This window comes from Micropterus salmoides, unplaced genomic scaffold, assembly GCF_014851395.1.
Source record: "Micropterus salmoides isolate LMB-PRFRI ecotype aquatic unplaced genomic scaffold, ASM1485139v1 Ms_hic_scaffold_18, whole genome shotgun sequence".
NCBI lineage: Eukaryota > Metazoa > Chordata > Actinopteri > Centrarchiformes > Centrarchidae > Micropterus > Micropterus salmoides.
The window spans coordinates 4,618,726-4,643,098 of NW_024040928.1; the positions used below are offsets into that span (position 1 = coordinate 4,618,726).

The 24,373-nt window shown below is 41.9% G+C and overlaps 1 long non-coding RNA gene across 1 annotated transcript; it reads right to left on the minus strand.

Moving 5' to 3' along the window:
- Positions 1–1,586: 1,586 nt before the first annotated feature.
- LOC119908477 lies at positions 1,587–6,334 on the minus strand. Its single transcript, XR_005445292.1, has 2 exons — positions 5,321–6,334; positions 1,587–1,738 (listed from the first exon to the last, which is right to left on the minus strand). It is a non-coding gene; the product is annotated as an uncharacterized LOC119908477 (long non-coding RNA).
- Positions 6,335–24,373: the final 18,039 nt, after the last annotated feature.

Consider the following 24,373-nt stretch of genomic DNA (forward strand, 5'->3'; position numbering starts at 1 on the left):
ATATTGACCAAAGCCAAAGAATAGCTGAAAGAGGATGTGGAAGGTGCTACACAAGAGACCAGTCAAGAAGAGCCTGCTACTGTTAAGTTTCTTTGCTCTCCACCCTCCTTCGAGTGAGCGCATCTTCAGTGAAGTGTCTGCAATTTATAAGAGAAACAGAAGCCGTCTCCTTGGAGAGCATGCTGAGCAACTCTGCTTTCTGCACCACAGTTTGGGATTACTAAATGAGACTCATATTTCAGTTTTACTAGTTTTATTTATTTTTACTTTAAAAACTAAGGGGGGCTATTTTGTTAATTTATTCGTTTATAAGAAATGCAGCTGGGAGCTCCCTGCACTTTTTGTAAGATAATGTAGAAACATACGCTTAATTAAAGGCAACGCGTTTCGCCCATTGCTTCTTCTGGCTCACGCAATGAAATTACAAAAACATTTACAGGTGTGCTAAATAGACACTACACTGTTTTCTATGACATTTTTCTTGTGAAATTCTTGCGAGTTTTATTTATTGCCACATGGTATTTCTTTTCATATTTATGCTGATGACACACAAATGTACTTGCCTGCCAGATCCACAGACCCTGGAATGCTGAGTTCACTTAACAACTGCCTTTGTGAAGTTAAAAAATGGATGTCAAATAATTTCCTCCAGCTGAACTCAGACAAAACAGAAATCCTGGTCATTGGGTCCCAGCAGATTGCCATCTGCTGGTTCCCTAGTAAATCACATTAAGCCTGTTGCAAAGAACCTTGGTGTTTGGTTTGATAGTAATTTAAATTTCGAGCAGCACACCACAAAGCTTGTTCAATCATGTTTCTCAACTTAGAAATATAGCAAAAATTTGATCTATGTTAACTTTTAAGGACACCGAGACCATTTTACACGCCTTCATCTCATCACGCCTGGATTATTGCAACAGCCTTTTCACCTGTTTAACCCAAAAATCTACTGATTGACTCCAGACTGTCCAGAACTCAGCTGCCAGGCTTTTAACCAGAACAAAGAAATATGACCACATCACCCCCTATTTTAGCTTCATTACACTGGCTCCCAGTATGTTTTAGAATTGACTTTAAAATTCTATTGATTACTTTTAAAGCTCTTCATGGCCTCTCTCCTTGTTATATTTCTGACCTTTTAGTCCCATACACACCAGCACGTACCTTGAGATCCTCGGGCAGAGGTCTGTTGTCTGTTCCAGAGTCTCGACTGAAAACTAAAGGGGACAGAGCGTTTGCTGTCAGGGCCCCGAGGCTCTGGAACAGCCTGCCCGAGGAAATCAGGTCGGCTGAGTCAGTGAACTCTTTTAAGTCCCTTCTTAAAATATACTTTTATAGGAGAACCTTTCCTGATCTTATTTGACTTTATTTTATCCCTTTTATTTTATTGTGTTTTACTAGTTTTATATTCATCTTAAACATATATTTTAGTCTTTTCAATGTTTTCATGCTTTTATCTTGTATTGTTTTTGTATTATTGTCTTTTGGGTATTATTGTCTTTACACTTGTTAAAGCACTTTGTAACTTGTTTTTGAAAAGTGCTCTACAAATAAAGATTATTTCAAAAACTCAGGCGCAGACCAGAGGAGGTGCAATGAGAGAATTTATTTAACACAAGTGAGAACAGAGAAGTAGCTCGGGGGAGCGGTCGTTACGAGGGTCATGATGTCCAAGCTACGAAGCTCAGAGGGTTCCGTGTCACAGGAGTGAATCCGAGTCCGTGAACTGGCAGGCATTCTGTGGTCGAGACAGAGAGAAAACAAGTTAGCATTCAGCACAAGGGTACAGACTAGATGCTGGTAGTCCAGGACAGAAAACGGTCTGGCATGTTCATACTGTATGGTACAACAATCCGGCAGGGACTGGAAGGTTGACCTGGTCTTTAAAGGTGAGTTGATTGCAGGATGAGACATGTGCTAATTAACAGGATGCGTTGCAGGTGAGTTGACATGAGCTCCGGTGACCACGCCCACCGGCAGCCCCAGAGCATGAGGGAGGAAGCAGAACACAGAGACAGACAAAAAACCAAAACACACCAAGCACACCGCAAACATACCAAAGGGAAAAAGAACTCAAAAACTACAATCACACACCAACAGGCAGGTCAGGGTCACGACCAGGGGTTCGTGACACATAAGACATGAATGATCGTAGGGTGTAATATTCTAAAATCCTGTCAAGAGGATTCAAGCATTCTACTGCATCTACAGTTATTAAGTGCAGCCCACAATTAGCCCCCCCCCCCCCCCCCCCCCCCCTACATTTCTTACCATATTTTAGTCTGTTAATAAAACAGTAGGCTAGGTTGAGATGTGAAAAAGTTCATTCTGGTGCCACTGGGAGGAACTAACTACTACTGGAATGATACAGAGATACTGAGCAGCTGGATGGAGTAGGGGGGATGTGGTTCTGTTCATACTCTAACACAAAACACCAATGTTAAAATCTGAAACCTCTTTGAAAAACATTACACAATTACCTTGGTTACACACAACACAGGATATCAAAGAACTGACTTTTGTTCTTACTTCATAACTGATGCAACTTGAAATGTAGCAAAGTACTAAAAAAAACATATAAATATACAAAAATTACCTTGCAATTTGTTAGGTCCAACGAGCAAGGACATACATGTATGATCATCTAAATTCATGAATTTGTTCAGTGACAAATGCTGAAGCTGGATAGAGTATAGAATGAGGAAAATAAAAACAAACATCAATCACACATGTTCTGGATGCATGGGAGTGACAATGTATTTTAGTTGAATTTTCCAGTTTAATTAGTCATGTACAAACTACAAACTTTTACTAGCTACCTTTCAAATCTACCTAGCTGATAAATATACAAAAACAAAATTTGTATAAGTACATTCAATTTGAAATGCAGGACCTTCCGTTTTAATGCAGATTTCAGATAGACTTAATAAAGAAATTGCAGTATATTTCCAATTATATTGATAATGATCCAGAAGAATGGAGAATTACACAAACCAGCGTGTCAGTGATCTCAGTCTGTCAATTAAGTTCTACCTTTCTGTCTGTCAGCCTGTCAGTCTTTGTTCCCTGCACCCCCACCACAATGCCAAATAAACTGTCCCACTCACTCATTCACTGACTATGGGCACCCCTCTGACAATTTATCAAGTTTCAGACAAGCAGCTTGCCAGGCAGGCGGTGGAGCTGATGAAAAACAAGGTGTTATATATAAAGCTCTGGAAAGTGGGTCAGCCTGCTCCTGAACACAGAGGTTAGTGCATCTGATGGTCCACGCTGGTAGGCCTCATAATTAATGAATCTGTCCGCTTAAAGCTCTGTGAGAGATTTATACAGCACAATAATCCTTCTATAAATGATCCAGCGCTTTACCTAAACCTCACACATTACAGCACACAAAACTACTGCACAGTTTTTCATAATCAGTCAACTCAGCTTCAGCGAAATGTCCATTGGAAGTACATAGATGTTGCAGCAATGTGTGATTTGCAGGGTAATATCATCAAGATCTATTTGTTTTATTAGCCCCAAAATACAGAGCTAAGTTAAAGTGTCTTAAACATGTAGATGTAATGTAAACTACATGTGCTGCTGTGTGCTGCACATGGGAAATAATGTTTACTGTGTTGAGAGATGGGGACTCGAGTTTTTGACTCATGTCGTGACTTGAGACTCGGACTTGAGATGTGGGATTTGTGAACAATCTTTTTATTTTTTTCAGCATTAACATTAAGGAAATGTCTGAATGTCATTCCTGCCGTTATTATTAGAATGCGTAACCTTATGCTTCTTGTGCACTCAGCTACAGATGACCGTAAAGCTACAACAACAACAACAACAACAACACCATGGATAGCACATCTGCAGCTGTTGTGCTATAACCTTTGGCTATCCTTACTGTGAAGGAAATTCTTGTGAGCTAGTTATTGATGACGAAGGCTTTAGTTCAGAGACAGCAGTACAGAGTGAGAACAGAGTGTAGTACCAAAGGATAGAAGGATACCTCCTGTTGGGGATATTTATCCTTCCTAAAAGATACTGTTCCCCCTCTACATGTGTGTAATGATTCTGTTGGATATTGGATCAAAATAAGACACTATGCTTACCTAAGCTAACCTAAGTCATCCAAGTCACATGCAACACTTTGTACATTCAGCCAGTGAGTCTGTCTGTAACGAAACAAAATAATCTTGACCTTGGGTTACCCAGGAGATGGACCACAGCGTGCATCCTCATCAAAGTAGCTGTGTCAGACAGTCACAGGCCTGTGTCACCTTCAGCTTAAACTGATTTCTGACAGTTATAAAAGGGAGTTACAGTAGTCGAGGGGAGAGGAGCTAAAAGCTTGGATGAGTTTCTCCAGATCTGTGGCATAAAATAAAATACTTAACCTTGGCTGTATTTCTCAAATGATAAAAACAAAACAACTTTCCTTACATGGGGTTAACAAAACGAGTCCTAATCAAAACCTACCCCAAGATTTCTGGCCGAGGGCTTAACATAAGTTGCTGGTTTGCATGATGATGATGATGATGATTTCTGTATGCTGTGGGACCAAGTACAATGTCAGATTTTGTAAGGTTTAATTGTATATATTTTTTTCACAACTTACATTAGATTATGAAAGGGAAGAGAGGGAAGGTAAGTAGGGTTTGATTCTGATCAGTGGGAATGGTAATAGTTTCTGGGTTCAAGGTTTGCTTCACCATAATTTTAGTAATCTTTCTTAAACACTTAAACTCTTTAATAACAGCCGATACTCAGGCTCATACCATCAATTTTACTATTCAGACTCACATAAAGGCTCTTTCCAAAAGGACAGCAAATAACAGAAGACTGATGGGCTGGCCAAAAATAACAAAAGGCAGGGATCCCTTCCAGACTAACCCACAAACGATCATAGGATCTGGGTTATCCCCTCTAAAATGAGCTAACCTTTGAACTAAACAGAATTAACAGAAATAAAGCCGCTAAAAGTGGACTACCGGACCCATCAAAACAAAGTGTGACAGCCCCTCTGCAGGGTTCACACTGCTGTTGGTGTGCTTTCTGTCTCCAGGGCTGCAGACCTGATTGGCAGGGTAATCAGCGGCATGGGACACAGCTGGGCCCAGTGTGCCCCATGCATATAAGCCAGAGCAGCAGTCAGTCTTGGGTTAACTGCCTCATCTCATAACCTACCTATGTTTGGTTTCTTGTTGTTTTTACAGCACAACAGCCATGCAGCACTTTCTCACTCAAACACTACTGACTTTACAGTTTCTTCACATTCATTGGTTTCGCTTATTTTCTTATTAATAAGTCACTTTGTTATTTAGTTTACCTGTGTGTCTCCCTTTTTTTGTCCAGTCCATGAGCCGGGCTGTGACAAATGGGGGCTCGTCCAATGCGATCTGTTTCTTTTGGCCTTTGTAATGTTTCTGGTAACTTGGAGTAGTGCAATTTGTCCACTCTTTCCCCCTGTCTTCTCAGGAAGACTTGGTAAGGTATCAAGGAAAGCTGCGGCTTGGTAGGTGGAGTTTGTGATTAGGGACTGAAATGTGTAATTAGTGGAACTTGTCTCTGGTGTGTTGGTACCACATGTCCACAGTACAGTAGAATAGTAAATTGCATTAAGTGCTACAGGAAATCTATTTTGAAGGATAACTTGTTTGAGGATGGCGTTTTCAAGGGCACTGTGCATCCTTTTGATTCTACCTCTGGTCTTTGCTAAAATCCTGGCTTTATTTTTGATCAGCAAAAAGAACTGTTTTTGGACGGCTGAGAAAATGAGACAGAACTTAAAACACTTGAGCTAGAACAGTATAAGCTAATCTCCCGTATTTGTCACAGCCCGGCTCATGGACTGAACAAAAACGGGAGACACAGGGGAAAACTAAATAACAAGATGATTAAGAAAATAAGTGAAACCAATGAGTGTGAAGAATCTGTAAAGTCAGTAGTGTAGGGACTGTCCAGTCGCTCCATGATCCAAAATGGCGGGCAGGCCCGCGAAGCTAAAACAAAGGGTTAGGAACCAAAATTGGGTACACGCTCTATCTGCCCTCACAGAGATGGCATGGAGCACAACTTGAGTACCGTGCTATCTGTGGGTTCCAGATGGATGTGTGTAATTTGTGTAGAGTGTGTGTGAGAAAAGGCACAGAGACAAAGGTACATAAGATCCTGGTTGCCACAGCAAGACAAACCACTTTATCACACCAGAACCCCAATCGTCTTCTTTTAACATATTAACAGACCCTTACAACAGTGGTTCCACTGTTGTAAGGGTCTGTTGTACTTCTACTGTGCATGCACGGAAGTGGTGACGCATACGTAGTAGAAGTATAACCGGTCGGGAAAAATGCTTTTTAAACTTTTCAGCGATTTTTATCAGATTTGAATGCTGATTCTATTCATGTAGTTTTTATGTCCCAATGACCAGTAAAAGTACAGTTCTGGCTCTCTCCCCATTCATTCAGAGAGCCTGGTCTTGTTAGTCCGAAATAGCAGCCCAGAGGCGTTGCCAAGATGGTGCCCGAGTGGCATGACTGCCTATAAGGACTTTGGTAGCAGCCTGGTAACATGCGAGAGGGGGGCTTAAAGAGACAAGAGCATCTACAGCTTGTTTCAGACAGAGGCTGAAATGAAGGCCTACATGAACAAACCAGTACATGAAGAACCAGTATAAGACTTATTGTATTGAACTTTGAATCGTGCAAAGCTGCCATACAGGAGTCACAGAACTAAAATATAGGACTGGAAATGCAGTATAATAGGTCTCCTTTAAAGGTTGTGAGGTTGTCCCAGAAGAAAGTTGTCTGGGGCACTGAAAGTGATTTTTTAAGATACATTTTGAACAGCAACCATTGTGCTTTGATTTAAATAAATAGAGCTATAGGAGCTTCATCTACAGAAACCACAGGAAAGAATAAGACAGTATCACTCACACTGTTTCACAGTACACTGTAAAAAAGGATTGGATCAATAAGTTAAAGTAACTTCTTTCTATAATTTACCTCCACTTAACATAAAAAAATTTACGTAATTTAATGAGTTATCACTATTCCAGCTCAGGGTCGTAAGCCAGTTCAGTGAAATGTGTGTGTGTGTGTGTGTGTGTGTGTGTGTGTGTGTGTGACTTGATAAAACGCAGTTATTTGCTGTGTTCTGCGGCAGGACACAATATTACCACTTTGTCACAAAGAGAGGAGAGACAGAGTTTGAATTATTTGGGAGCGTCACAGGCTACCACCTTTGACTTACTTTATCTCAGCCAATAATCCTAACTTGACTTGACACCCGTGCGATACTATCCTTGAAGCAATATTATGTTAATTCACTGCTATCGATCACAAACTAGTAAGTCGAAAACTTTGCTAACACAGCTAAACATCATGCTAGTGTGACAACTCAGGACTTAGTGCTGTCCCCAACAACAGATTTACATAGCCCAATCAGAATTTTCAAGTCTTGCCTGTGGTCGACTGATCGTCGAAGCGTGTGTGTGTGTGTGTGTGTCACTGTAAATTACACTGTACATTCCAGATAAACTGAGGCTTATGGGGTGGTGGTGGTGAAAGTATTATAGTAACATAACGAGTAGTGATCAAAATATTATTTAATATTACAAGTGCACTGAGCTGCTCTGGGTGCGAGACGCACTCATTCTTGGCAGCAAAAATTGCCATGCTTCTCCTCCCACTGGGGTGCATGGCGAGTCACCATAGCAAAATAATAAAACATGCAGACCATAAAATATTATAATGGAGTTTGGTTTAATGAAGATCTTAAGCTTTATAACTTAACTTTTCAAGACACAGCTTTTCACAGTAGTTTGAAAAGCTGTGTCTTGATTTCTTAGCAGCTTTAATCACTATTCCAGCTGAAACACTGTGTTCAGCACACAAAGATTTCAAGCAGGTTGGTCAGGCTTCTGTGGTCGGCTAATTACCTAATTTGGTTATAATTACAGCTGCCACAAATTAGCTAAGTGCAAATCTAGTGTCAAAAGCTAGAATTTGTGTTCGTACACCCCATTTGTTTCTCATCCCTTTCAGCCATTGACCTGCCGCTTCCCAGAACTGCATGGTTGGATGGATCGACTTAAAGGGACTGTTAAAGATAAGTAGGATAGGATTGTTGCAGTGCCTGCTAGGTCACCTTAGCCATTTAAACCATGTTAAACAAAGGGAAAGAGGTGGAAGCCAAGGTCATGGCTTTTGCTAAGTTTAGACAGGGGGCACAGGCTGATAATGTTCCTTCAAGGCTTATGTGAAATCCCTTGTGTAAAATAACAGTGGAAGACAGCAATGAAGAAAATCCTCAAAGCTCTCTTCTCTGAGGAGCTTGTTTCCTGTCTCCTATGCTGTTACGTGATTTGTTAATCGTTAGTCGCTTTCTCTGGAGTCTGAAAGAGAGGCTGTGGGAGCCCCAATATCAAGAATAAAGCACAGTCTAAAACATGACATTGGTGCGCTCTCTCCAGCCTCCCAGTGATTGTGTCTGATTATGTGTTTGTGCCAAGGGCTGGCGTTACTGTCAGATACTCAACAGGTAAATAAGTGCTGAACCAGGCACACACAACCACAACCACCCAAACCGGATCATTTAAGCTAATAATCTGAAATTTTATGTATAGTAATGCTGATTTATGTAATGTACGTATACATCACTATAATAGAAATTCAACATAGTATATATACACTTCAGTTAAGCTTTTACATTAGTGTTTTTTTTAAAGGTTATGAGGTTGTCAAGGGAAAAAAATTGTCTGGGGCACTGAAAGTGATTTTTAAAAATACATTTTTAACAGCAACTATTGTGCTTTGATTTGAATAAATAGAAAAAGAACTAGGAAAGCTATAACAGCTTCACCTACAGAGACTCCAGAAAAGAATAAGATCACTCACATTGTTTCACAGTAACCACAGCAATGCATGCTCAATAGTAATTTTATTTATAAAGCTCTTTTCAAAATAGTTACAAAATGGTTAACATGGGGAAATCAAGAAAAAACAATTCAATACAGCCACAACTACAGAGAAGAAAACTGAGTGAAATAACCAACAACACCATAATATAAATTTAAGATAAAAAGGGTTAAATATTAAACAAAACAGATGTTGTGTTTAGTGTTTTTAACAATGTAACATTTAGGTAAGTTGTGGAATCTCACCTAGAGATTCCATTCAATATCCGTTGTGTGTCATGGTTTGGGGGTTTTGATGTTTGGTTTGTCTTTTGGTTATGGTGTTTAGTCTTCCCTGTGGTGCCTTTTAGGTTTCAATTCCCATATATTTGTGTGGTCTCGTCTCTCTGTTGTATTTTCTCTCTATTGTATTTTCCTTATGTCATTTGTTCCTTCATTCTGTTTCCTGTCTTACTTTGAAAGTGTGTTTCCTTGTGTTTTTTTTTTAACTGACTTTATTGAAAATGTCAGCACAAACATACAACATATAAAGACATACAACATTTCATTCTCCAGAGGTACAAAAATAATTTAATATTCATTAAGGCTTTCTGATTTAAAAAGTCCAGGTTAAAGCACCAAACTGAGTTCTTGAGTTCCAATATCAGTCACTTCCATGAGGTCACAAGTGTTGAATATAGTTGTACAGTCCTTTTGAGCTGTGCAGTTTTTTGAATATTTTATGGATCCATATATGCTTGTTCACTCAAAGACAGCTAAGAATGGTTTAGAACCAGTCAATTTACATTTGTGGACATGGTATTTGGCAAGTAAGAATAACAGAAAACATTTTTCTCTGCAGCTTTACAGAAGGAACACTCAGTTTCAATATTCAATTTAAATCTTTTAAAGAAAGATTTTGCTGGGTAGAGCCGGCAAATCAATTTAACCCTTGTGTTATCTTCGGGTCAAATTTGACCCGTTTTGAAATTCTTTTGTATGAAAAATATGGTTTTATTTCATAAAATTACACCAAAATAACATGGATGCTTCCACACTACGCTCTAAACAAACAAACAAAATGATCACTACTTTCACTGAATTGTGGGTATTTTATTCAAATGTGTTCCATATTTGGTCTTCCCGGGTCAGATTTGACCCGGTGTTGCAAAAGGGTCAATAAGTCACGGTGTTTTGGTTTTCAGCAGATGAAATCCCCCCCCCACACACACACACACACCCACACACATACACACATACACACACCCACATCCCACACCCACCCACGGTAAATGCTCCGTAGTTGTATAGCGCCTTTCTAGTCTTTTCGACCACTCAAAGCGCTTTTACACTACATCTGCATTCACCAGTCACTCACATTCATACACTGAGCCTAAGTGCTGAAACGGAAACTAACATTCACACACATTCATACACTGGCGGAACAGCCACCAGGGGAAATTCGGGGTTCAGTATCTTGCCCAAGGACACTTCGACACGCAACCAGGGGGAGCCGGGGATGGTACCACCGACCTTCCGATTAACGGCCAACCCGCTCTACCTCCTGAGCCACAGCCAAGAAATCCAGACAGATGGACCCTCTACCTCCGCAGCAGCTTCTACTAACCCAGCTGCAGCCACAAGGAAGAGGTGCCGATTCTGCACTGGCAAGAGTGATCTCAAAACCTGCATCAGGTGCCAAAATTGCATGGCAAACATTTGCAAAAAACATGCCATTACCACCACACACTGCCTATCATGCAAATGATAGCACATTCACACAGAGACACACACCTGCACTTACACATGTAAGTAATAAACATGTATATTATACAAGTTTTGAAATGTTGAAGTTTTAGAAATAAATGTTGACTGTTCTATGTAAATGAATTTATTTAGCTCTTTATTTACTCTGGTATTTGTGAATAAAATTCCATCAAATGTTGACCTAGGAATATATATCAGTCTGTGATTATCCAAAATATATATAATAATTTCTGCTGGTTTCCTAAAAAAATTTAAAATTTAATGTAAATGAGGTTTATTGAAGTGTAAAATGAATTGGTGATGAGCTGGAATAAAGTTTGCTGACATTGTGTAACACAGAATTGGGTGATCATTTTTTACATTATGCTTTAGAAACAAGCAAACCAGACCGGGTCAGTTTTGACCCATAAGGACAACAGGTGTGTATATGTGCTACCTTTAAAAATAATGCAATGCTTCTAAAACAGTATCCTGACTCAACTTTGACAAATACCAGTCTGTGATAGTCCATCAACTTATAGTCCTCTGATTTATACTATTAGTCAAGATAACTTAGAGTTTCTGCATTTTTTAACTAAAAAATAAGATAAATGAGATTGATTGACCATGAATTCCAAGAAGAAGTGTAGAACTAGTGGTAATGAGTTAGAATGGAGTTGGCTAAGAAGGTGTAACACAGAATTGGGTGATAAGTTAAACTGGATGCTTTAAAACCAAGCAAACTGGACCGGGTCAACTTTGACCCGGGAGGACAACAAGTGGGATTATTTGCAGTCATTAAAAATAATGAAATGGTTTAAAAACACTATCCAGACCAAACTTTGACATATACTAGTCTGTGATAATCCATCAACATATAGTCCTCTGATCTTAACTATTATTCAAAAGAATTCATAATTTCTGCTTTTTTTAGCTTATAAATTTCGTATAGTTTCATAAAAATGAGACATATTGACCATAAATTCCATCAAGAAGTGTAGAACTAGTGGTAATGAGTTAGAATGGAGTTGGCTAAGAAGGTGTAATACAGAATTGGGTGATAAGTTAAACTGGATGCTTTAAAACCAGGCAAACCGGACCGGGTCAACTTTGACCCGGGAGGACAACAAGTGGGATTATTTGCAGCCATTAAAAATAATGAAATGGTTTAAAAACACTATCCAGACCAAACTTTGACATATACTAGTCTGTGATAATCCATCAACATATAGTCCTCTGATCTTAACTATTATTCAAAAGAATTCATAATTTCTGCTTTTTTTTAGCTTATAAATTTCGTATAGTTTCATAAAAATGAGACATATTGACCATAAATTCCATCAAGAAGTGTAAAAATAGTGGTAATGAGTTAGAATGGAGTTGGCTAAGAAGGTGTAACACAGAATTGGGTGATAAGTTAAACTGGATGCTTTAAAACCAGGCAAACCGGACCGGGTCAACTTTGACCCGGGAGGAAAAAAAGTGCATGGTTGACGGGAAGAAAACACAAGGGTTAAACAAAACTTCTCACTTTATTAGTAAGCAAATATTTAAATGGTAATAACCACACGTTATCCCAAGGCACACTCTTATACTATTCCAATACGATATTACATACGAAATAGAAACAATATCTTTTTGGAATAAAACTTTTAGTTTATTATTTACCTGTTGCTTTGTGGAAAAGCATAAACTCCCCACAGCAGTGTCAAATAAATTGATGGTGTGATTAAGTGGCCATGGGAAGTTAACGCCCCCCAGCAGCATTCTGACTCCTGAAGGAACGGCATCAAAAACAATATATAGTCTCCCATTAGTATCAAACAGCTGACCAACAGGTAAAATATTGACTTGTTTTTATACAGAATGTCCTTATTATTCCAAATATAACATCAGTGTGGAGAGAAGTTGTGTTTAAATAAGAGAGACCAGGACAAAAGCATCTGCTTATGAAAGTTTGATAGTTTGACAGGGAGTTTGCTGATATTATAATTACACAATAAAAGAAAGGCCAGGCCACCAATCTTGGAAAACATTGCATTTGGAAAGAAATTCCATAATGACAAAGAATTATTAACAAATTGTCTAAGCCAATTGATTTTGAAGGTGTTGTTTAGAGTTGTGAAGTCCAGAAAATTCTAACCCCCACACTGAGTAGTGTTCATAATCACAGACTTTGTAACGTAGTGAGTTTTGTTTTTCCATACAAAACTGAACAACATTATCAATTCTTTTGGATAACATAGTGTCATCATCCAAAGACAGAGCCAAGTAAGTGAGTCTGAATATGTATCTGCTTTAGATAGTAATATTCTGCCTCTCAAAGATAAATCCCTGGTTTAATTTCTCAATGATTGAGTTAAAATTGAACAGACTTCTTGCATTTTGGTCTGTGGAGATAACTGCTTCGAGGTACGTTACCTAATCCATCACAGGGATATCACATAAAGAAGAGACATTATACTGTTAACTGCCATTAGTTCACATTTTCACAAGATGCCTGTGAGAAACCATGAATTAATTCTATTGCAGGAGGAATCTTTCAGGAAAACAGTTGTGTCATCGCCCAGCTGACTAATAATATTATGTCTATTAGCTATAGTTATCTCCTCCCAAGGCACTGTTAGAGACATGAGGAGCGAGGAGTTGAGAGGCAATCAAGAACAAATAAGGAGAAATTGGGCATCCTTGTTTGATGCCATTTCACACTCTGAATCTAGGCGAAGTGCCAAATTTTAATTTGACTGCATTACTGCCTTTCTTATGTAGGGTTCTGACAGTTCTACAGAAACCATCTCCAAATCCAAGTTTTTTAAGGGCTTTCAAAATAAAACAGTGTTGAAGTGAATTAATCGCCTTGTAAAAATCAAGAAACAGTATGAAGCTATCGTCATTAATGAACTCATTATTATCTAATGTCCAGTACTCATCTAATGTTGTTTGCAATGTCGTTTCCTCATGAACACGGACTGTGATTCATCTATTTCAGTCCAACACTTCTTTAAGTTCATTATCAAAAATAAGGGCAAACATTTTATAATCATTGTTTATGATCATCAGTGTTGTTAATCACTGACGAGGTGCAGGTGCGGGTCGTTGGCTGGGCTCAGCAGCGGAGGGAGAGAGAGAGAGAAAGCACACACAGGGGAGGAGACACGGGGAGGCAGGCAGAGAACAGAGAAAACCATGACTGTTTGAGGTAACCTCGTTAAATGTGCATGTGGCACCTTTTTACGTCAGTTTAATTCAGTTAGAAACTCCTGGACTTTCATAGCTCCTGTGTTTCAGCAGGTTTTCTGCTCATGTTCAAAGTTCTGCACATTCAGAATCTAACTGGGTTCTCTTCCAGAATAAAGGATGTTTTGAGAGGTTAAAGGATAAATCATCATAAACTTTACCGTGTGGAAGGGATCCATACCACGGATTCTGCAACCCGTTGCACCACCACTACCCGTGGTACTGTGGGGATTTAATTCTTGCATGTTTTGTTGTACAGGATCACAGCCCCTGTGTGGTCCACATGAGGAAAGGTCTAGATAGACTATCAGAGTAAAAATGGACTGTCTACTGCATAAGACTAGGCAACTTGATGAGTTTATTTTTTGAAGTAGCCCATTAAAATATTCCTGCAAATGCAGTGAAGAAGCTGAGACAATTATTTTCCTTTTTAAATCTCCATGAAGGCGTTTATAAGATCACTTTAAAATATCACTTTTGCTGCCCAGCCAACTAGTGTTACCTGTGCCTTTTAATATGGAGATGTAGCCAACCAAACGACTTGTTTTGCAGTAGCACAGGCTGCCAATACAATCTGATTATTCCTGAAGCATCTAAATCTTCACAACGGAAAGAATTATTGTCGCAGTAACATGAGAGCAGCTCATTGTTGAAGCAGACCGAGGAAGCTGTGCGTCATGCGCAAAACCCAACAGGACTGTTTTATCCACCATATTCTCTCTCTCTCTCTCCCCCCTGTCTGTGCATCAGCTGGTAGCTGCTGAGTGAAAGATTCACCGGCGACCTTCTGTTTATGGACTCACCGTCGGACAGCGCTATAAAACAAATAGTAACCAATGTGTATTAAAGAAAAGAAACAGGCTAATGTCCAAAGCGATGCTCTGTTCAACAGCGCCGTTAATGAAAAGTGAAAGTGTTTCACTTGCCGGCTAGTGAAAGAGCGAGACCTAGGCTGCTTTCCAACAGGCCACCAGTGCCATGGTGTGCGCTGAAAAGATATTTGCCTGATTTTCTAAATGTTTGCATCCGCCCAGCTCTGTGACTGTGGCAAGCGCCCGACCAGCGCTTACTGCATAACCTCGCGCACATAGCCTGGATGACAGCTCATTTCGGTTAATGAAGCAAATTACAGACCGGTTAAGTTATAAAAGGTATGAATGGAAAATGTAGCGAAATTAAGAGTAGTCTTACATTAGATATACCCACCCCTGCTGAAGACATCATCACTGCTGCCTTCAGCTAGAAGTAACAGCAGCACAAAAGAAAAAGCTGCACCGGCCTCGAGCAACTTTTTTTCCCCCTCCCTCAACATTTCTATAGGCTACATTTTGTCCGCGACTGAGTGTGTGAGTGATTGACTGGTCACTTAGTAAACCGCCTCCTATATGAGCCAGCTCCGAAATCGCCTGAGCCAGGAAGGCAATGCGAAATAAAACTTTACATTAGGAAAGAGGGGGGGAACAAAACATGTATAATGGCTGCTACACGTATCAGGTGATTAACCTCACCTTAAGTCCACACACGTTCAATTCAGTGACTCTGAAAAAGTGCAGTTCACAGCCACTTCAGGTGGAGCAGAGAGGATAGACACAGAGCTACAGCTGTGGCCCATCATCTTATTCGCACGCTAATTTGCAGGAGAATAAATAATAATTAAATCTCTCTCTCTCATGTAATGTTAAGCGAGTAAAGTAAAATTTTTGGCCTTTTTGATGTTTGATTTTTAAAAATCCTTCTGACATCCGGGGCTAACGACGCCACTGATCTAACATATGCTCCCTTAGCGTTTGCTTTATATATGTCATTTATTTTGTAGTTTATTATATTCACATCTCTCCTCATCAGAAAGATCCTCCCTTTGGGAAAGAGAAGCTAGTTGTACAAAACTTCATCTTCAGCCGCTCTTTTCTCCTTTAACCGACCAAATTTATTGAGAAACCTCTCCATCTCACTGGCTAGTTTGCCAACATTTGCAAAATCTAAAAATGTTTAATAGGCACCACTTCCAATTCATCTTAAGCCCTGACGCCTCGGTACCAGTGGCAGGATGCAAATATCGCGGAAAATGCAGATTGAGAAATTCATCTGGGACTAGTGCACTACTACTACTACTGCATCACCCAATCCATGCTAGACACCTCTGTGAAGTTAGGAGGCTCAGTTAGAAGCCCAAACCAACCATTTTTATCCATACCAAACACACAAACACCAAGCATCTAAATGAGCTCATATCACAACATAAATCTCTCTGTCATCACTGTACATGGCCGCAGTTATAAGCATCCAGTTATCTCTAATCACAACGTATCCTCATGTTTTTACTTGCTTGGAATATTCCAACAGCCTTTTCACTTGTTTAATCCAAAAATCTATTGATCGACTCCAGACTGTCCAGAACTCAGCTGCCAGGCTTTTAACCAGAACAAAGAAATTTGATCATATCACTGCTGTTTTAGCTTCATTACACTGGCTCCCAGCATGTTTTAGAATTGACTTTTTATTGATCACTTTTAAAGCTCTTCATGGCCTCTCGCCTTGTTATATCACTGGAAGTTTAGTTCCACACACACCAGCACATACCTTAAGATCCTCGGGCAGAGTTCTGCTGTCTGTTCCAGAGTGTCGACTGAAAACTAAAGGGGACAGAGCGTTTGCTCAGGGGCTCAGGGGCTCAGGGGCTCCCCCCCCCCCCGTTACTCAGACTGCCTGCATTTAGAGAGAGCACGAGACAGAGAGTGTGAGAGAGAAAGCGCATTGCTCACAGCTTCAGGGCCTCTCCGCGACTTCTGAATTGCAAAATTGTAATCAGTACATTTAAATATAAATGTTTAACACCGCATAGTAATTAGAGAATATCATGACACCTGACGCTCTGGGTCCTGCTGTCTCTGTACCCCTCGCTGTGAGACACTAATGTTTTAGGGTTCTCTCACACCTGTAGTCCGGTTCATTTGGTCCGGACCAAATGAAAAAAAGAATTATACACTGTTGCATTTTAGTTCTGGTCCGGTTCATCTTCACACTGTAGTTTCACAAACGAACCAGAGAAGTAACCATGACGTTACACAGACGTACACGTAACTTGATTGGACAGCTTTGGCGACTGTCATCCTGCATCATCAGGACCCACATGGGGAAATCAAACTCGTGACTGAGAAGTTTGTGCAGCCCTTTAATGCTTCAGATCTGTATCGCAAAGAGATCACAAAGTAATCATTAATTAAAAGCATGATTAGTAATGCTAGACAGTATAGTATACTGCGGTATCCCTGTCATACATTTTTTATGGACTTAATGAACTGACAGGGTAAACGGAATACTACTTGCCCTCTTTTTTAAAAACAGATTTTAAACCTATTAATCAGGGAAATACCCACGCTGACAAGTAGGCTATACCTTTATAAAATGATTTTCATAAACAAAGCGGCTCATATAGATCAATTAAAAGATCGGTGAACACACGTCACCTACAGCAGATGGATTTATTAATGGTTTAGCTTTGGGAATAAATAATGCTCATTTCGTCTATGAAGATTCTCAGTCATACATCGTTGGTATCTTCACCTGAGGCCAAGACTGAACGACCATCGTTGGTATCTTCACCTGAGGCCAATAGGTTGCGTTTGTTGAGTTTCCTGGGAAGTGATGAAAGGACAGCATTGTAAGTGGGGGATAAGTGGTGGCGTAGACCCCCTCCCCTGTTCAATGACGGCTTCTCAACCCTGGTGTAGATGGCTTCCTTGACACCTCTTTCAAACCATCCATCTTCTCTGTCTAAAATGTGCACCTGGTGGTCCTCAAACGAGTGTCCTCTGTCCTTCAGATGTAAGTAGACAGCAGAGTCTTGACCTGAGGAGTTGGCCCTTCTGTGTTGAGCCATGCGTTTGTGTAGTGGTTGTTTAGTCTCCCCAATATACAGGTCTGTGCATTCCTCACTGCATTGGACCGCATACACTAGATTGCTTTTCTTGTGTTTGGGTGTGCGGTCTTTGGGGTGTACCAGTATCTGTCTTAGTGTGTTCTTGGGTTTAAAAAACAGAGGGATGTTATGTTTGTTAAAAATCCTCCTGAGTTTCTCTGATACTCCAGACACATATGGAATCACAATGTTGTTGCGTTTGACCTTCTTTTCCTCCTCCCCTGTAGTTTTGTTCTTCTTGGATTTTGTGGCTGTCTTCACAAAAGCCCATTTAGGGTATCCACAGGCTGTAAGTGCCCCCTTCAGGTGGTTCTGTTCCTTCTCTCTGGCTTGGGCGCTTGTTGGTATGGTTTCTGCTCTGTGGTACAGTGTTTTCATGACCCCTAGCTTGTGCTCCAGTGGGTGGTGTGAATCGAAGAGTAGGTATTGGTCTGTGTGTGTGGGTTTTCTGTAAACACCAATCTGCAGGCTCCTGTCCTCTTCAATGTGTACAGCACAGTCCAGGAAGGCCAAACTGTTGTTGTGAACATCTTCTCGTGTGAACCTGATGTTACTGTCCACAGAGTTGATGTGTTCTGTGAAGGCTTGCACTTCCTGGCTTTTGATTTTGACCCAGGTGTCGTCCACATATCTGTACCAGTGGCTCGGTGCTATTCCTCTGAAGGAGTTGAGGGCTTTATTCTCCACTTCTTCCATGTAGATGTTGGCCACAATCGGGGATACCGGTGAGCAAATGGCACAGCCATGCTTCTGTCTGTAGAATCCACCGTTGTACTGGAAATAGGTGGTGTTTAGACAGAGGTCGAGTAATTTGCAGATTTGGTCAGGGCTGAGTCTGGTTCTGTTGTCCAGGGTGTTGTCTTGTGTTAGCCGTTTCCTAACGGTTTCTACTGCCTCTATGGTGGGGATGCAGGTGAACAGTCGTCGTGTCGTGTCGTTCAGTCTTGGCCTCAGGTGAAGATACCAACGATGGTCGTTCAGTCTTGGCCACAGGTAGTCTCAACGACTGTAACGACTGTCGTCACAGCAACAAGGAACACTAACGAACCAGCGGTATCGATGACCCGAGATAACGACCCCACTGAGGTTAATAGCTGAGTTTCCCTGCCAGTCAGTCAGAACTGAAGAAGTCCTTTGGATAAGGGACGAAACGTCTTCCAGTAGCTTCAACCAAGTCCAGTTGCCCTTCATTTTAACCTTCGTTGAATGCTCATTTCACATCTCTGCTATCATCCTGTGTTTGGTTCGTTTGCTTTCACACCACAAGCGAACTGCACCAGAGTTTGTTTGAAAGCGTATCAAGTATCCTTGAAGAGGTGGTCTCGGTAAAAAAAAAAAACAGAACAAAACACACCAAGCATGCCTCATTCACCCAAAGGAAAAAACAAATCAAAACACACTCTGTCCTTAACCCAGGTGAGAGATCCAGGGTTCATGACAGTACCCCCTCCCCTACGGGTGCCCTATCAGGCCTGTCAGGATGCAGTCTATGAAATTCCCTGACAAGGGAGGCATCCAGGATCTGCCAGTGGGGAACCCAGCTCCTCTCCTCAGGGCCAAAGCCGTCCCAGTCAACAAGGTACTGGAACCCATGACCACGGCAGCACGAGTCCAAAATCCGGTGGACCATAGAAGCGGGGAAGCCATTAATCATCTGTGGAGGCGGAGGAGCCAACGGGCTGGTGGAAATCGGTTTGATGTGAGAGACATGGAACAAAGGGTGGACCCAAAGGGAGCGAGGAAGTTTCAGTCTGACCACCATGGGGTTGATAACTCTGTCCACTACAAACGGGCCAATGAATCTAGGTGACAGCTTCCTGGAGTCTGTTTTAAGGGGTAAGTCCCTGGTGGAAAGCCAAACCCTATCTCCCACAGATTAGTTGGGCGCCGGGATGTGGTAGCGGTTGGCAAAACGTTGGTACCGACCCAAGGCCTTGAGAAGAGCTGAACGGGCCCGAAGCCAGGTTCGGTGGCAACGGCAGATGTGGGCTTGGACCGAGGGCACAGGAACGTCCCTTTCTTGGGATGGAAAAAAAAAAGGGGGGGTTGGTAACCATATAGGCATTCGAACGGGGACAATCCTGTGGCAGAAGTAGGCAGGGTGTTCAGGGCATAATCCACCCATGAAAGCTGAGAGACCCAGGTGGACGGGTTGGAGGACACCAATAGGGTTGAAACAATTCATCGATAAAATCGATTAATAAAATACATCGACACAAATTCTTTGCATCGATGCTTCTTTAATCCATTTAACTACACAGCACAGTGTTTCGCACAGACATTTATTACTGTCGCACATCGCGCTTATGCTGAGAACACGACGTGATTATAATGGAGCTGTTTGCAAAGTGGAGGAAGAGAGAGAAAACAGCGAGGGACAAAGAAGAAAGTGTCCAAAGTATGGGATTATTTCAAGCTAAAGAAAACAACTCTGTAATGTTACCATCCGTCCACTGTAAAACGAAACTTATGTCGCCTCTGCAACAGCGCGATGGCAGCCGAATAAAAAGCAGCCAGTGGTCTGCTAGTGGACCACAGACAAGGTAACAGCAACTGTAGCATTTAACTGAAATCACGATTGATTGTTGAGTTGAAGGCTAGCCAAAGTAAGCCGCAGACCTCAGCTGAAAATGTGCACACGTGCGTTTGTTGTTCTCCTTTTTGGGCCGTGACTTGTAACCTCGCACTCACGAGTTAACTGGGTATCGGGGAGCTGCACCGCCGGCAAGCAAAAGTACTGCTTAAACGACGCATCGATGAATCCTTGAAATAATCTATCGAAGCTTCGAATACTAAAGTCATCGTTAGCTGCAGCCCTAGACACCAAGCAACGCAGCGCTGTCTCCATCTTCTGATTTGTCCTCTCAGCTTGCCCATTCGATTGCAGGTGGAAACCCGACGTGAGGCTGATGGTGGCACCAATGGTGGAACAGAAGGCCTTCCACATAGCTGAGGTAAACTGAGGTCCCTGGTCCGAGACGATGCCAGTGGGGAGGCCGTGGACCTGAAAAGATCTAAGACTGCCGTCTTACCCTCTGAGGGGGGGCAGTCCAGTGACGAAATCCAACGCCAGGTGTGACCAAAGGCGCCGACGGACTGGCAGGGGGAGTAGCAGGCCGGAACTGGGCTGACTGGACACTTTATTCTGGGCACAAGTAGAGCAGGCAGAGATAAAAGACTTGGTGTCTGCCTCCATGAACGGCCATCAAAACAGTCTGCGGAGGAAGGCCAGTGTTCAGGTCACACCAGGATGACAGACTAATCTAGAAGAATGTGCCCACTGTAAGACAGAACTGCTGACTGAGTCTGGTACAAAAAGACGTCTGGGGGGGGGAGTTACCTGGATCAGGTTGAGTGCGTAGGGCTGCCCTGACCTCCTTCTCAATTCCCCAGGTCAGAGTGAAGTTAAATCTACCAAAAAACAAGGCCCACCTGGCTTGGCGGGAGTTGAGGAGCCTGGCTGAGCGGATATATTCCAAACGACGAATGGCTGTTCTGCCCCCTCCAGCCAGGGCCTCCATTCTTCCAAAGCCAACTTGACAGTCGTAGGGGTGATGAGGCGGTAGGGATAGCGCCTGCTGCTTACTGAAGACCTCCTGGAGGTCATGATAATCTTCGGGAACAAGGGAGAGGTGAGGCGCGGGTGGGCTGGCTACTTGGCGGGAAAGAGATTGGGGCAAGGTAGAATTCAGATTACAGGCATGGCAATGGGTACTCCAACTGGTAATCTTAGCTGAGGTCCAGTCAACACTCGGGTTGTGTTTTACCAGCCAGGGATGGCCCAAGATAACAGGAACAAAAGGTGAGTCAATTATGTAAAATCTTTTCTTGATGGTTACCAGACAACTGGAGATGTACGGGGCTGGTTTGGCTTGTAACTGTAGCGTGGAGGCTCACTGGGAGTTTTGAAAAGTGCTCTACAAATAAAAATTATATTTATATTACTTTATAACTTTACAGCTTTCAAGAACATCAATAAAAAAACTTTACAATCAGTTCGAGATAGCAGTAGTTTGAAAAACTGTCTTGATTTCTTAGCAGTTTTAATCACTATTCCAGCTGAAACACAGGTTGGTCAGGCTTCTGTGGTCAGCTAATTACCTAATTTGGTTGTAATTACAGATGCCACAAATTGGCTAAGTGCAAATCTAGTGTCTGTGTTCGTACACCCCATTTGTTTCTCATCCCTTTCAGCCATTGACCTGCCGCTTCCCAGAACTGCATGGTTGGATGGATCAACTTAAGGGACTGTTAAAGATAAGTAGGATAGGATTGTTGCAGTGCCTGCTAGGTCACCTTAGCCATTTAAACCATGTTAAACAAAGAGAAAGAGGTGGGAGCCAAGGTCATGGCTTTTGCTAAGTTTAGACAGGGGGCACAAGCTAATAATGTACCTTCAAGGCTTATTTGAAATCCTTTGTGTAAAATAACAGTGGAAGACAGTAATGAAGAAAATCCTCAAAGCTGTCTTCTCTGAGGACCTTGTTTCCTCTCACCTATGCTGTTACTTGACTTGTTTATTGTGCCACTTTCTCTGGAGTCTGAAAGAGAGGCTGTGGGAGCCAAATTATCAAGGATATAATACAATCCAAAACATCACATTGGTGCGCTCTCTCCAGCCTCCCAGTGATTGTGTCTGATTATTTGTTTGTGCCAGAGGATGGAGTTACAAGATGGCGCTGAGTATAGCTGCCTCGGTGTTAGATGCGCTTTGTTTTGTTTTTGTGTGTTAATTCAGTTTTTGGCTGTGATTCCCGGAGCTCTTTCACCAGGGAGGAGCTCATGAACATCAGGGGAACAACTCAAACGGATTTAATTCCAACTTTTTATAGGACATTTTTGGTGAAGGGTTCTCTTGCTGTCGTTCGCTCTCAGCTGAGCGTGCCTGACTCCACCTGCAGGTGGATCACAGACTTCCTGACGGACAGTAAGCGGCACGTGAAGCTCGGAAAACATGTCTCTGACTCCAAGACCATCAGCACCGGATCCCCTTAAGGCTGCGTTCTTTCCCCCCTTCTCTTCTCCCTGTACACCAACAGCTGCACCTCCAGTCAACAATCCGTCAAGCTCCTGAAGTTTGCGGATGACACCACCCTCATTGGGCTCATCTCAGGTGGGGATGAGTCCGCCTACAGGTGGGAGATCAACCATCCGGTGACCTGGTGCAGCCAGAACACTCTGGAGCTGTGGAGATGGTCGTGGATTTTAGAAAGAGCCCAGCCCCACCCTCCCCCATCATCACTGTGTGACTCCCCAGTCACCACTGTGGACTCCTTCGGCTTCCTGGGCACCATCATCTCCCAGGACCTCAAGTGGGAACTGAACATCACTTCCCTTACCAAGAAGGCCCAGCAGAGGATGTACTTCCTGCGGCAGCTGAAGAAGTTCAGCCTACCAAAGACAATGATGGTGCACTTCTACACCACCATCATTGAGTCCATCCTCACCATCTGGTACGCTGCTGCAACTGCCGGGGACAAGGGCAGGCTGCAGCGCATCATTCGCTCTGCAGAGAAGGTGACTGGCTGCAATCTTCCTTCTCTTCTGGACCTGGAACTGTTTCAGACTCTCCCCTCTGGCAGGAGGCTGCGGTCCATCAGGACCAAAACCTCTCGCCACAAAAATAGTTTCTTCCCGTCTGCAACTAGCCTCATTAACAAGGCCCGGGTCCCCCACTGACACTCCCCCCTTGCAAATGATACAAATGTCTCTGTACATGTAAATACGGTTTCATCTCGTGTCGTGCACAGACCTGGCACGTTGCAGATATCTGTTGTTGTATATTTTTATGTTGTCAGTGTATATATTTATATGTACACAATATTCTCTTCCGTTGCGTTACTTCTGCACGGCACAGACCCAGAATAATGCACATGTATATATCTGCAACGTTGTTCTTCTATTCCATATTTATACATTTCTACATTTATTTATGTCAACTGTTTGTTTGTATATGTGTAGTACCTTATCACCACAGCTAATTCCTTGTATGTGTAAAACACTACTTGGCAATAAAGCTCTGATTCTGATACTCAAGTAAGTGCTGAATCAGGCACACACAACCACAGCCACCCAAACTAGATCATTTAAAGGAGACCTATTATGCTTTTGCACACAAACTATTGTGCTTTGATTTAAAAATGGCTACAAAGTGTTTAATATGGGGAAATCAAGAAAAATTCTATTCAATACAGCCACTACAACTACAGAGAAGGAAACTGAGTGAAATAACCAACACCATAATATAAAATAAAGGGTTAAATATTATACAAAACAGATACAAAATGTTGTGTTTAGTGATTTTAACAATGTAACATTTAGGTAAGTTGTAGAGATTTGTTTTAATATATGTTGTGTGTTGTTGTGAAACAACAGTGTGGATTTGTGCATTTTATACCAAATAAGTTTGGACTACAAATTCTTTCTCTCTCCCTGAGAGAAGGAGGAGGGGGTTTTGATTATCAACCCTCTACAGACAGCCAAAGCAACTCCAAGCAAGAGGAGAAAGGTTTATCTCCCTTAGTGCTGTTTCTGGGCAGTCTGATCGTAAAACTTGCCACCTCTGATACCGCAGCCAGATAACG